This window comes from Aquila chrysaetos, chromosome 6 (genome assembly GCF_900496995.4).
Source record: "Aquila chrysaetos chrysaetos chromosome 6, bAquChr1.4, whole genome shotgun sequence".
Lineage (NCBI taxonomy): Eukaryota > Metazoa > Chordata > Aves > Accipitriformes > Accipitridae > Aquila > Aquila chrysaetos.
Genome location: NC_044009.1, coordinates 32,263,534 through 32,276,696, shown reverse-complemented (window position 1 = coordinate 32,276,696; position 13,163 = coordinate 32,263,534). Strand labels below are relative to the sequence as shown.

Below are 13,163 nucleotides of genomic sequence, written 5' to 3'. Positions count from 1 at the left end.
AACTTGCAGTTTTGTTCTTGTCACTGCTGGTTTCTTCATTCCTCAAATTAAAAGATGGTACATCTAAACTTTTAGTTACTTGACCAAGGCAACTGAGAAACCATCTTTCATGTATGATACCGTCTGATGGCTTTTCTTCCATATGTGCCAGATATAGCTATAATTTACAGGTTGTTTCCCGCCAGCTAGGATAAAAATCTGGTATCACTTGAGGCAGAAAATCCTTCTGGTCGTCCAAATACAGCGTATGGGGCAGCTAAAGAATGTTTGTAGATTTTGTCTGTTGTCGTATCACTAAGATGCTGACAATCTCATCTACGCTCCTTCCAGACAGCCTAAATTAGCAAGCCTACTCTTATTTAGCTTGTCAGATCACTCTTAAAAACAGTTCTTGGTTTTTGGAGGATTTTTCGTATGTTTTATAGCTCATGGCAAAGCAATCTTGTTACATGTGTTTTTCATACAAGCTGTCATTCTGAAGTATTTAAAAAATATCCTGCTCTCTCCTGCTACATGGCAGAGCCTATTTGCAGTAGTTTATTAAAAAGGCAGTGTATCACCATATTAAAATTGCTTTTATTACCATAAATGTCAGTGCACTAATTTTAAGTCACCACCGCTTTGGCTATCTTGGATTGCTGTGAGATTGAACGGACACAGTCCCTATAACACAAAGTGTTTATGACAAATAAAGAAGTTAAAGCTGAAAGATGACAGACATGATTGACTTCCCCCAACTGTTTTTGTCCCTAAACCTCTCTATATCGGAAGCTTTCTAGATTACAGTGACTAAATTGTGTGTACATGCCACTCTCAGGAGGTGACTTTTTTCCTAGATATGTTTAATCTCTCCCAAACACCCGAGAGCCAGAAGGTGGATCATTCTGCCATTTTGTTACCTAGTGAAGGTGCAATTCATATCAGGTTTATTTTGAAGATGAGTGTCAACAGGAGGAAGACTCAGATATCAATCCAGTGAAAAACTACGCACCCTTTAGTTGGAAAACTGTTCTATCTCATTTTTATCTCTATTTATTATTATAACTTCATTTAGATGCAAGAAGTTATTTTTTAAAGTTTCCTGGGAAATCCCAAACTCAAAGTGTGTTTCAAAAGCTAATAAATGACTTAATCACAATCATGGAAGTAAGTAATTTGTGACAGCAAATACTTCTTGCTTTTATTTTAGATAAACTATACAGAAAAATCACAGACAAACCCAAAGCAGCATTATTTTTAGCTGACCTGTGGGATTTAGTGACTTAGGTTGGAGGTACAGAAGAAAAAAAGGATCAGCTGCATATTGGCTCTTACCATCCTAACGGTGGACACTTTAACCAATATTTGGAGTAAAAACATACCAAATTTCATCACTCTCAAAACATTTGGATGAAAGTTGTTAATAGGTTTGGCCTGATGACAGAGGTTTGACCCTACACGCAAGAAGTGTAGGAACCTGATGAGTAAGTGATTGATACGCTATCTTCAAAACTGCAGCTTGGGATTGCATTTTGCTACAATATTATACAACCCTTGGCAAGCAATGAGCAGTCTATCCCTCGTTACACCATCTGGAGAAAAAAACAACAGCAAAAAAACCCCGACACACACACTCTGTTTTGGCAAAGGCATGTGTGGGAGAATAGCCTACCTGAGCCAAGAGCTGTCTTTGGCTTCTAAAAAGAATCTGGCTGATTCAGAGGCTTGTGACAGCCCCTCACTATGTTTTCATTTTACGTCAAAATCAGAAAATCACATCAATCTTCTCAAACACTATACTATTCATGCCCTTTAAAGCTGCTATATGCACGAACAAGTTTCCTGTTAAAATCCAATTAGGCTTCTAGTTTAAGTTCAAAGTGATCTCAGGAGAGTCAAAGGATACAAAGAATCATTAGGTATTGTGAAAACAAATTAAAAAAATGAAAAAAAAGGAGTTATTTTTTTAATTCTCAAGAAGTGCTTGAATTGATTTCCAAACATTCCAGTCATCACTGAAATTTAAACCTAAATATTTAATAGGCAAGCAAAGGCTTTTTGGTTTATTACTTGTTTGCAATCAATGCAAGAGGAAGAAAGGAGCTGTTTGCTTGGTCTTATTCTTGTACAAGGAAACCTTGGGGCTACTGCTACAGTCCCCAGAGGAAAAAGGGGAGCCCTCAGCTCTCTCATGATCATTTAAGGGAGGAGTGGGGCCATGAAAACAGGTTTACCCCATTTTGCCCCGTCCTCTCACTTCAGGCTGATGATGCCCCTTAGCTGTTCTGATCCAGGCTTTTGTGTGACCATGAGGCAGATCTGATTAGGGAACTGATCTGGCTAAAAATAATCATAAAGTATTAATGAACACATGGATATTTTTTGTGGCGGTGCCACCTTACACACACACGGTGGCTCTAATTTCCCAGGTGCAGATGCAAAGAAACGTTTTCCATCTTGATCTCACATAGTATTTCTCAGCTCCTGAAGCTCCCGTCTCCAAAGACAAGGCACAAACAGCCGAGGAGGGGCAAAGAGACCCCCTTTCTCCTCCTCCTCCTCAGGCAGGGACTGTTAATCTCCCTCAGCCATTAAGGGGTTCCTGACTGCTGGCAGGGCTGTGGACAGGCAGCCTTGGCCCTGCCATGCACCCAGCAGCACCCTCCACTGCTCCCCCATCTTCTGCAGGAGGCATGTGTAGCAAGGAGTTAAGAAGGAGGGAAGACGATCAGGAATAAGGGTTAGGAAAAGTAAAAAAATAATTTGACATAAATCATCTCAAAAACTTGCTATTTGGAGTTTAATTGATCCAGCCAGCAGATAGGAGGAGGAATTGAAATGGAGCTCTTTTACCCAGTTTGTGCATATTTTTCACAGAATGAATTAATGCCTCGCTGAAAAGGTGATTTGCAGTTGGCATTTCAGGCAGCCTTACTGCCTGGCTCTGGAATTATTCCCATTGTTGTTCACACAAAGGGAAAATAAACTCAACCACTTGCCTTCCTTTTCCCTGAAATATATGTCTAAGATCACAGCTTAGAAAGGAAACTAAATGGCAGATGGCAGCATCTTTGCAAAGTATGTGCACTCTGAGCTATACAGACTGGCAAATTAATTTGTTCAAAGAAAAAGACAGAGAAAGAGAGAGCTTTTCTTTGCACAAGAAAGAATAATAAAATGTTGAAGTTCTCTTTAAAAGTACCGGGGACACTCTTAGTTATGTTGTTACAATGTAGCCAAAAGAAACAATCAAGAAATTATTTACATCCCTTTCCTTTGGGGCATTACTCTTCATTGTATCGGTAGCAAGAAAGACTTTTAGAGGATAATTTGAAATTTTCTGCATTTAGATTGTCTTCCCCTCACCTTGAACCACACAGCATGGGGAGGCTTCACTCCACACGCCCCAGGCAGGATTGCCTGTCCTCCTTTGTGCACCGGCAGGGTTTAGCCAGACCCCCCGCCTCTCCAGCAGCTCTTGCCCTTGCTTTGCATGAGAGTGCCAGGAAATCAATTATTTTCTCCCAAGCTGCACGACAAAGCATTACTGATGTTTGCACCACCTTCATGTTTTCTGGCTTTTTTCATATGAGGAGGGTGAGTCAGAGTACACGTTCTTCCTCACTAGATAGAAAGCGCCAGAGGAGACACTGGCTGTGTCATCTAACGGACTCCCACGTCAGGCATTCGGTCACACAGCAAAGCAGTGTTCCTCCCATGGCCTGTGTGATCCCACAACAGCTGGCCCGGCAGCTGCTTTACCGCATTTCATACCGTTTTTACTTCACGCTGCCTTTGATATCAGAATAGCTGGGAAATAAATGGAACCACAGATTGCAGAGTGCTTTGAAATCTCTTTTGTTCAAGAGATCTCTCAGATTAAAATAATGCTGAAAGGAGACCGCCGAAAGCGAGAGAAGGGTTTAGGATGTTGAGGGAGACCTGCACAGAGTTTAAACATGCTCAGGAGAATCCCTGTTGTTTCCAGCCACGCTGAGCCAAACACCTTCCTCCAGAGAAGGTCTAAGTTCATGTTATTTATATAGCAATCTCTTCTGATTCTACGCAAAGACTAAGCACCCCCAGAGTTTGGAAAATGATCAAAAAGGGGGGTTGATCTTATGTTGCTTCTATAAGAAAAAGAGTCTCCCAGAAGAATGTCTCTCTGGGAAACCGCTCTAATTCTTACAACCCTGAAGTATGTATTAAAATTTGGACCCTTAACTTGCTTGGCATATTTTATTACCATATTACCTGCCTCCTTGGGGTATACAGCTGCTCAGTGAGCTTGTGTTTATAAAGCTCTTGAAGGTCCCCAGATGGAGAGCTAAGAGTCGCAATCTATGTTTTTACACTGTATATTCATGTACCCTCTTTCTCCTTAAGGCTTGGCCTTGAATACATGGATAACTAAGGTATGATATGATTCCCCTTGGGCACAGTGACAGAACATATTTATTGTTTATTGCTTCACAAAGTTGATTTCTATCAGTATTGCATTATATTCCTACCCAAGCAGAAGCCAACACATCCCAAAGAAAAGTGGGTGGTAAAAAGAGAATTTTGTCTGTCGAGCTGCATCAGAATCAAGGCAGACAGCATCACTGACACCGAAGATGGCTAACGGCACAACGCACCAAAGCAGAGCAACAGAAAGCACTGAGCAACACTGTGTACAAGTTGCTGCATAATCTTCTCTGGAGCAGCACTGTAATCGCATGCTTTACCCATGCCACAGTAGAGTCTCAGTAAAAGTCAAGCTGGGAGGAGGAGAAAGACTGCTTTCATTGCTTTTCAACTCTGAATATGCTTGAGGCCATCCTTTACATAACACTACTTTGCCTATGTTTTGAGAAATCCTTCAGTATAGACAATGAGTCTACATTTACACCTACATCAAGCCACTAGGGACAACACAATTACAGGTGGAGAAGCCAGCTGGAGAGTTTCCAATTATTCTGAGAAGTTGCAATTGCAATGGTTACGCTTCCCTAGTCACAATAGGAAAAAGAGAAAGCAAAATGTGCTGGCAGCATAATGAGTCCAGAGAAATGGGCCCTGTTATGTTTAGGGAAAGAACGTCAAACACACATGCGCGCACGTTAGGAAAAAGTTTGCTTATCTATTTTCCTACTTACCAGTCACTGCAAATACCCCTAATTAGGAAGGCTCACAGACAAAATATGTGAGAAATCAGAGTTAGTATTCCTGACTACTCACACAGTTCTTCAGGATTTGAAATTTATGCTCCCTAGTGAAAACTTTAAAAGTACACATGAAGGACATCTCTAACGACATAAGTGATAAAAGTGAGTTGAAACAGGAATTCAGATTTACTCTTTACCAGAATGCAGTTCTTCTTGCAGCTTTATTAGATACCCAAGATTATCAGCCATATTCTGCCCACCTGGGAGATAAGAGTTATTAACTGAGAAATTCTCACGAATTGTTCATCAATAACCATTTGGGAGAAAACTTCCTCAGTTTTTGCCTACAACAGCTCTCATAGGGCTCAAGTTAAACTCTAATCTGAGCACAAATGGAAAAGCTGTTAACTGACTGCTTTCTCCAGAGACACCCAGGTTTCTTTCACTGAGACTACCAGACAATGTTCACAATTTTTGTAAAGGGAATAAAGTGGAAAAATAAAGAAACATTCTTTTGGGAAAGAGGGTGGACTAAGTCAGCATAGCTGATAACCCAGAATGGATTTACAGTTTAGCTAAGGAGGCAGCAACCATTTATGATCCCAAACTGTATTTTTCAAACTTGTGTCCCAGCTGAGGACACAATTTGCTGCACTTTTGAAAGATTGTAGAAGAACGAGGACAAATTTACTCCTGTGGATTCACAAGGATATGTATTTACCAATATACTACAGCATGCACTCCTTTATTGGATTCATCCAGAAAACTCCAGTTACTCTGAGCCCATTTTTAAATCCTTGCCACAAGAGATACGGCCTCTTGTGTTGAGTGCATGTTCTATGAATGCGTAAGTGCAACAGTCCTTTCAACCACAAGCTTCAGAAAACTAAATGCTGACAAATTGTCTGGGGTCATGTCTGTGAAATGCTCCATATGTGCTATTTGAAAGAGCCTGACGCTACCTTGCTCTCAAATGTTAATAGCTTTGCAAAAAATGCCCTCTCCTGCAGCTGAAATTTTTCTTGTTCAATCCCCAGTAAAAGTAGGTTTTCACTTAAGTTCAAGCAAAACCCCATCTACCATTTAGTTATGATAAAGTAAAAAGAAACATGTTTCCAGTCTTCATTGCTTCATTCAATCACAAATAGCTGACAGCCAGAAGTGCTGGTCCTCAGCTGGACTAAGCTGCCTTGAGGTCAGTGGGCCTGTGAGCACGTACACCAGCTGATGGTTACACCAGCTCCTGAGCAGGAAAGCAGCACTCCATGTATTTAAGGCTAACGGCCAAGCCAATAAAATGTCTTTCCAGCTCCTTTCAGTCCAAAGGGGAGGCAAATCCCACTTTTCCAAGAGGACTACCCCTTCTCTGCAAAGTAACTTGTTTGGAAAGCCCGGCTGGCACTGCAGGCACTCAGTGCTGCAGCTGGAGAGGTGCTGGGGGAGCATCCCAGGAACACCTACCAGCTGGAGGGGAGGGGGCACAGCCAGCTGCAGGCAGCCGCCACCTGGCTGTGTTAGAGCTGCAGTTATTTGTCTCTGCCAGATTTAAGGTGATGCTATCAGAAAACCATGCCCAGAAAAGTTCCTGCAAACTGGGGAACCTCAATCGTGACTAACCAATTGCCAAAAAAAAAAAACAAACAAAAAACCAAAAAAGTGCATGTCTAGGAAATGTTTTCCGTATATTTGAGAATAAGTCATCTGGCTGAAGTATGGGCCATATTTTCCAAGTTGAAGACAAAAGTAATTTGTTTGGTTGGGGGTTTTTTTATGTTACAGTTCTGCGAGAGACAGGTGCAATTTCGAAAGCAACAGCTTGCATTAAACGTATCACAACTACTTCACAAAGGGAATTAGAAACTTGAAGCTTGACATATAAATAGCTCACGGTGACAAATGCTTCACAACACAACTTCACATTAATTACTGTAATGCAAACGTGAAAAAAACTGAACTGCAACCTATTCCTGGATGGACAGAGCAAGGCTCTGGGACCTCTTCAACATAGGGATTATTTCCAGGGAAAAGAAAAAAAAAAGCCCATGTAGCCACAGTGTCACAACATCCAACAATTTCCTTGGACATCTGATAATATCTAATGTTTTTTCTTAAGCACAAAATGTTGGAGCTATGCTATTATATGATCACCTAAACTGACTGTTTACAAAATTTTCTAGCCTCATTGCTGTGGAAGAAATCAGAAAATAATGTGAATTCTAGGCATTTTTCAGCCTTTAAAAAAATCTCTCTCCATCATTGACAGGTAAAAGAAATATAACGATTACAATAAATATAGGTATCATACAGATACACCTGAGATATGGAAGAATCCCTCCAGTAACTGTCTATAAAAGCTGTGCTCCGAGGTTGTAAAAATGTATTTATACGTAGCAATAATCAATGTTTCCAGCCTGAAGTGCCCCCAGTTTCGATGCGGTTCAAAGCAAAGTTCCCCAAGCATCATGACCGACACCTTAATGGGCAGGTTCAAAATTATTTTAGAACTTTTCCCAGTAAATCCAAAAGTTTTAATTGTTTGTACTTTTCCTCCAATGCCCCTGATAGCATGTAAATTATGGGAAGTAGATTCATTATCCAGTTCAATGAGTTATGATCACCACAGAGACTGTAAGTGTGATTTCAGGTGTTGCAGTCTTCACATAATTGTTACTCATCCTTTTTGTGACAAAGATTAATTGAGAACGGCAGTGCCGCTAAGGTAGACATCTATAGAATCAAGGCCACTGTCATCTATTCTTAGTGTCATAACCCAGACCACCATTTCACAGGCTTTGCTGTGAATACAAAGGAAATGAAATAGTGAAATTTAAGAAGGTTAAGTCAAGAACAGCAGTATATTTTATTTCAAACACTATTACTTGAAGGTAATTTAACCTTTTGACTCTGGTAATAAATTATGTAAAATTGTTTTATGAGTAATAAAGATTTTGTTAAAGCAGTTCTAAAGGTTTTCCCCTTGAATTTTTTTTTTTTTTTAAGAACTCAAAGCCTCTTTTTTTTTGTCCTAAACTTTCATTAGATGCAAAATATTGTAACCAATTTGGTGGTGACATGAGCTAAGGGACCTTGCTGTGAGATTTCACAATAGAGTGCAGCACAATAGCTAAAGAAAATAATGGTTGTGGCTATGGTAACCCAAAGTGAAACATGTTATTTGCATCTGTTTATAACCATACTGAGATGCAATTTACACGTTGCTGCTGTAACAGGACATGATTGATGTAATCACAAATGACCTATCACAACATGAAGTCACAAAGTGTTTTTTAAAATTGTTTCTGAAAAGCATTCATGGGAAAAAATGCACAGATCTGACACTTGACATCTCCTGGGCAACTTTAAAAGGAAAAAAGAAAAAAGAAAAAGAAAAGAAAATGAAAAGAAAAATATTTCTGCTTAAAATTATTCCGCTCTTTCATTTTATGTTCTTCATTTCTTTTCTCTCCCCTTTAGTTAGTGCAAAGGCTATACACCTAAAATGCCTGCTACTAAAGTCAGCAGCAAAACTCCCATTAAGAGCAGCATGCAGTGGCTCCAGGTAAATCACTTGCAATCAGCAATATAGCAAGACAGAACTGCTGATTGGCATGTCCCAAGTTCTAACATTATTTTGAGTTGAGTAAAATCTAGCTATTAACCATTCTAGATTAATATCTGACCAAGCACAGCTGGTTTGCTAAAACTTTAGAAACCCATCCATTGTACAGATGGTCCTCAGGGTCTGGTCTGTCCTATCATCTCTTTCCACATGGAGTCAGCTGGGTGATACCACTGTTGGAGACTTTGGAGAAGACTAGGTTGTCACAAACATGCAATGACTATGACAAGGAGGCTCATTTTTAAAAAACAACCAAAACACTAAATGGGCTACTGAAAATGTAATGTTGAGACATGCCAGATGGGAGAAAAAAAAACATTTCCATTTCCTACAAATACCAGATTTTATTAAATCATACTCTTTTTCTGGTTAGCAAACCAACTGTGCATGTTCTGCTTTTATGAAATACCCAAACCCAGACAGGCACAGTGTCTAGTTTGGACAAGCTTGAATCTTGATCTATCACCATGTTGTCTTCCACCACCATTACAGGGGGTTCTCCAAGGCCGGTTTTATTCAAAGGCAGATTTACCATGAAGAAAATGCAGCTACAGAAGCCCCATGCAGCCACATCTAGTGCAGACCACGCTCCTAGTCACCACCAGAGAAAGCAGCTTCTCCGCAGTCATTCTGAAGCTGATTGCTATCACCTGACTCCCTGAGGAGTGCTCTGTGTGTATGAAAAACACTGAACAGTGTGTGGCCAACCTAGCAGCTCTCAAGTCTCTGCTCAGAGAAAGCAGGGAACTATTTTCTGCATAGAAAATACTTCCTGAGCTGCAAAACTTGGATGGGAATTTATAGCTACAAAGCTCCTGATGTACAAACCAAGCCAGAGAGAAAAGCTGCTAAAACCAACACTGAGATCCCACTTCCATATGTTGCCAGCCAAGGAATGGTCCTTCATGCCAAGCTCACGTTTCTTAACCAGTAATTTATCCCATTCCCCTCAGCCATGGTAAATCTGACGTTTGTTGATCAAAATATTCCTAAATATTTCTTTCAACTGTTTGATCTTCTGCAATTGAAAATTGCACTTCACAGCTTAGTCATGGTGGAAACTGTTTACTTTTTAACTTGCAAATTATTTTGTTGAGAAAAAATAGGTGCATAATTCATTCTTAAGCATGAGAAAAAAAGCAATGAAAACACAGTTTAATTGTTTTATGTAGGCTGTCTCGGCACTTTTTGAAAAAGAACAGAAAATCCTTTTTTATAGAGGTACATTCATTGAAAAAATATAAAGTGGAAAATACAGAAAAGTCACTCATATGCAGATTTGCTTTCATGTAGAGTTACCTATCAACTCTTACAAGACTACACAGTAGCTCCTTAAAGCTTAGGGAAGTTTCGCCAGCGTGGGCACATTTACAAGAAATTCTGAAACTTGCATTTTCCCTATATAAGACTTAAAAGCTTTTCATAAAATTCCCTAATGAACAGTCATTCTTACCTTTTGTTCACATTAAAAGCAGGTAGTAAATATTGAAAAATAATTTATAAATCCCAAATTTATTTCCAGAGTTCAATTCTTCAATTCAGTGATAAAATACAGCATAAACCATCTGCAAATCACCATTCATAAAAAGAGAACTGTTAGTATGAAAGAATCACTTGTGCAAATACTTGCTTTCACATTCTTTTACTGCCTAGGGTAAAGCCCATCATCAATATTTCTGTGAACAAGGAATGACTCTCTATGTACAAACAGCATATCTTAAAACATAGCCTGATTTTCAGAAAATATTTGTTCTTGTTGCTTTTGAAGGAAGAGAAGGGAAGCCAGCCTCTGTTAACATATGACAGCTGGGACCCCCCAAAGTGGAAGAACTGATTTTTCTAAAAAACACAGACCTGAAATGAACACTTGTACTTTCCTCCCCTCAACCCAAGACTGTGGCTCCTACATCTGTTACAGTCCCTTACCACTTATATTCTAGAGGGGAAGGTCTTCCTTTGAAGCACTGATTTGGTTTCAGGTCCATTACACCCAAGCACAGCAAAAGCATTTGGAATATTTAAGAAACCTTCAAATGAAGTTGCCAGAGAGGAGCTTGCAATCTCCTGTTAAATCACCTATGCCATCTGTCCAGAATTTCCTCAAGAAATTACTATGAAAACATACAGCCAAGAACATAACATCATCTCCAAATTTCTTTGTAGATGTGTTCTTAATGTTCAGGATAATTATCTTCTCAACGAGATTTGGTAATAATCACAGACTTTTCCTTAGGTAATTTAAGGACTTCGTAAATGATGAAGACATTTCAATGTCTTGGTCTATATGCAGATGAAAGCCACAATCATAGAAAACTCCTACAAAAATCTCTCTTCAGGGGAAATGAGAAGAGTTTGCTACATTTACTAAATAATTGAGCAGCTGCATTCCCTCTTTTTTTTCAGGGAAAGGAAAAGGTACATTTTGGCAGAGATGCACAGCGTTAATTTGATTCGGTGGTGCTCTGCCTAGCAGGCTCCTGGGTGTCAGGATGAGCAGCTGCGGCCTCCCTCAGCTTCTCACTTGGGGTCATCCCCGGGGCTCAGCATCCTGACTGCCTCCACTCAGCACCTACGTTATGCCTCAGCAGTAGGTAGCAACATGGTATGGATTACCATTATGGCAACATGCCAGGCTTCAAAAGCTGTGGTTTCTATCATGTGCATCCACCGTGATCTAGTTACATTAATGCAACTGCACTGACATAGGATGGGCTTTCTTGAAAGAAAAAGACCAACAACCTCTCAGCAGAGACAGCAGCGTTCCAAAATATTAGCAAAATATTGCAGTCGGCGAGTAACATTTGCTGAACTCATTTGACGTCTGCCTGAAAATTGCCCATGAACAGTTAGCAAGATTCTCAAATGTGCTCATTATCTGGAGGATTATTCTTGATGTGCAGTCAGCTTGTAAAATGTTTGCTGCAAATACAGTCTCCTTCAGGTCAATTACTTAGAGAAGTTACACAGTACTACTTTCCGTGCTCCGACTGGGTGGTTTCTCTGGCTTGCACAGCATGAGCTGTGAATAGCACAATTAAGTGCACAACTTTGAGTCACAATATGGAAACACGGTGCTAAACATTTGCTTTTTACAATCTTCTACCCTAGCAAAGCTTGAGCCTTTGATTACTTACAGTATGCCAGCCAGGTTGGGATAAGGGACAGATTGAATTAAAACATGTTTAAAGTCAAGGATCCAAGTGCTTAACGTTGCTGCTGCCCTGCTAAAAAGCTTTCTTTCGCCCCACGGAACAAAGGAAAAGAGGTGACACTTCCCTTTGCCTGTGCCAATGTCCCCCAATGCGACGTACCCTATCCCAACAGACAAAATCTAAAGCTGATAAAAGATTTCCGCTCTCCCTGTGACAACCCATAATCTGCTGTTAGAAGGTCTTCAAATTTCAACAGCAAATTCAAGAACATCATAGCAAAACTTAAAAAAAAAAAAAATAAAATAAAAGTCATCCTTATAGTGACAATATAGTGAATCCAGTGTCAGGACTAGAAACACAATAAAGTAATGATTTTGCCACTCATGTTAATATTTAAGGCAGCTTTTGATATATGTATTATTGACTAGGTTAAAAATGTTCTGAAGAAGTTCTGGGCAAACTGCTAAAGGAACCACGATAACATGTGGGCATCGAAGTGCTTTCAGTTGTTCTTTAGATGAAAGTAGTGACCTTAGTTCACACACTTCATTCCTCCCCTTTTCCAAATGAGTAACTAACACAAAAGTTTTAACGCACTGTAATTTGAGCACGTTCATTTTACACTCTGATTTCCTTCCTTGTAATTCACATCTTTGATATACAATTCCCAAATACTGCATGGCTGCAGAGTTTAGTTTCAGGTCACAACACATGACAAGGAAAAGGTTTGCTGTCACAGACTTTGATACTGTGAATAATTCTGCAAGATACTGTCAACACAGGAGTAATTCTAGGAAAGCCTGAGCTAGGCACTTGTTTAGGTCCTTGATGAATTAGCATCATCTTTTATAACAGAATTTGGCAACCTCTGAAATACCTGACTGCTAAATCATCACAAAATATGTATTTCACTGCTTAGTTCATGTTTCCCTGCCTAATCAAGCTATGTATTTTCTTGCTTGTGCAAGCTAAACATTATTGGAATTACTGTGCAGGAACAATGTTACAAGAAAAAAATTATTTCTTGTAGGAGCATTTGCCCTATGGCCAAAAAAATACACAACATAGCTACTTATCTAACCCCTTCTGCGATCCTACAAAGAATGAGAGATCAGTCCTGAAAGTGACAATGTCATCAGCTAAAATAGCAGACCAAGACTCCTCAGCATATTTTGTTTTGTATTTGCACTATTTGCCAATTTTGTTTGTGCTATTTTATTTCAAATCTGTTCCCCCTATATAGCAAAAAGCTCAGGTAAAATAGGA

General features: G+C 39.7%; 1 protein-coding gene across 11 annotated transcripts in view; it reads left to right on the top strand.

Annotated features, from left to right (window-relative positions):
* B3GALT1 (beta-1,3-galactosyltransferase 1) overlaps positions 1 to 13,163 on the top strand; it is a 228,654-nt gene that overhangs the window by 199,167 nt on the left and 16,324 nt on the right. Inside the window, exon 1 of one of the 11 annotated variants that reach the window (XM_030017464.2) lies at positions 8,620 to 8,685. The exons of 9 other annotated variants lie outside the window; for them this stretch is intronic. The gene's annotated coding sequence lies outside the window, so the exon portion shown is untranslated. Of the gene's footprint in view, positions 1 to 8,619; positions 8,686 to 9,415; positions 9,704 to 13,163 lie in introns of those variants that run through there. One more of the 11 variants, XM_030017465.2, reaches the window with a different exon arrangement.